Source organism: Lissotriton vulgaris, unplaced genomic scaffold (assembly GCF_964263255.1).
Source record: "Lissotriton vulgaris unplaced genomic scaffold, aLisVul1.2 SCAFFOLD_4757, whole genome shotgun sequence".
Lineage (NCBI taxonomy): Eukaryota > Metazoa > Chordata > Amphibia > Caudata > Salamandridae > Lissotriton > Lissotriton vulgaris.
The window spans coordinates 112,285-114,184 of record NW_028253273.1 but is presented as its reverse complement, the minus strand read 5'-3'; positions in this window follow the sequence as shown (position 1 = coordinate 114,184).

Here is a 1,900-nt window from a genome sequence, read left to right as displayed (position 1 = left end):
TTATAGTGAGCCTGGACAGGAGATGGTTTCATGTTGATGTTTCAACCCTGTAGATACATGTGTGTGTTGATACATCTAATAGGGTCTTCATCAGGACAAAGCAGCTTATTGACAGCCTATACGGAATAGAATGGGAAATTCCTATTAGTGCAGTGTGGGTATCAAATTTATTTTCTTAAAGGAACTGATGCAAGAGGGCTACTCACCCTTGTGATTCAATAAGCCATTGTAAACATCAAGTTCCAGCGAGCCTGAATTGAGTTTGAACGAGGGCGAAGAGCTTACTCTTGTGCGTTTTTGTCAAATGAAAAGTGCATCTAAAAAATGAGTATATCCTTCATAAATAAGGTACCTAAGCTTAACCTAGCAGTTAGGTCTCAGAGTGCTCATTACGACGTAAAGAACACCCAAAGCTTCTATGATCCGTAATTGGGAATGCCTGGGTGTTGGCACTAACCGCTATGCGACGACGTCCCTGTTGAAAATCAAAACGTTTGGTCGACATGCAAGCTTTCACTAATTTTGAAATTACCAAACAAAGCGATATAAATGAATGCAACTTACCCCACTGGTTTTATTAAACGGCCTCAGTGGGGGGAAAGCAAGGGAAACTCAAATTATTACTCCTTGTGTCTCCTATTCCTGAGTTGGGTCACTTTTCCAAATCACTGAACAGTGGGCCATACATCCGATATTTCTACCAAGTGAGAGAAAATGGAAAATAATTATTAAGCAATTAAAAAGGACCTCTTATATAAGTACCCTCTGTATCTTGAAGGCCTCATCGCTCTTTCTTACCTTCAATGTCAAGCTTCGTGACCCGGCAGCTGAAACAACAGTGCTGCGGGGGCCCGGGTTTGTACATAATAATTACTTCATGAATGGCGTGTGACGTGATGGCATCATCGCGTCTTACAATGTGCTCAAATTCAAGAGATCATGCCCTTGTGTACAGCAGCCATCTTGCAATAAGCTGCCATTGTGTTAAAATGCCACTTGAATAGAGAAACTAATCTTGTTAAAAAATCAAAAAACAGAAATAAATTATGTTTGATATATTGTTGTTGGTGTGCGGTATTCAGTTTCTGTTAATCACAACAAATATATACATTTGAGGTAAATTGTATGTCTAAAGAAATAGTAAGGAACTAGTGGGCCTGCAGCATTTATTGTGCCACCTACTTAAGTAGCTCCAGTGAAAACATGTCCCAGGTCAGCCATTGCGCACTGAATGCAATTCTAAAGTGGCAATCCAAATTAGCAGTATAAGGCCCTCGTCAAGCCTTAAACTCCCCTTTTATTACTTGTAAGTCACCCCAGGGGTAAGCCTTAGGTAGATTTATTTGTTTGCCTGCGCACAACCAATTTGTTTTAAAAGTAGTATGTTTCTTATTTCGTTTGAGTTTCAACTTTCGACTGTTTCAATTACTCACATAGTTTGTAACAGATATCTACACTGATTTCAGAATTCTATGTCAGGACAGGAGGCTCCGATTATGCTATCTCATTTCTTTACTGAAAATTACAGCAGCCAATAAGAACACAGTAAAGAAATAACACACTACATTTCCCATGAGTACCTAGTGACCATAGAGTGTAGACAGTATAAAAGGTACCATAGAGGATAACACTTCCTCTTTCTTTGCTGCTCCGCAGCCAGTTAAGTGCTATTTACTTTTCATCTTTCAATTGACATTGTTGAAATTGCTTTATTGCTTTGCCTTTACACGCGCTGAGGCGCCGCACTTCATGCCTCATTGTTTACATTGTTTACATTTGTTAATGTTGCTTTATTGCTTTGCCTTTCAACGCGCTTCAGCGCCGCATTTCGTGACTCTTTGTAAACATTTGTGTTGTAATGTTAATTCGTATAGCTGTTAGGTATGTTTTCCATTTCTAT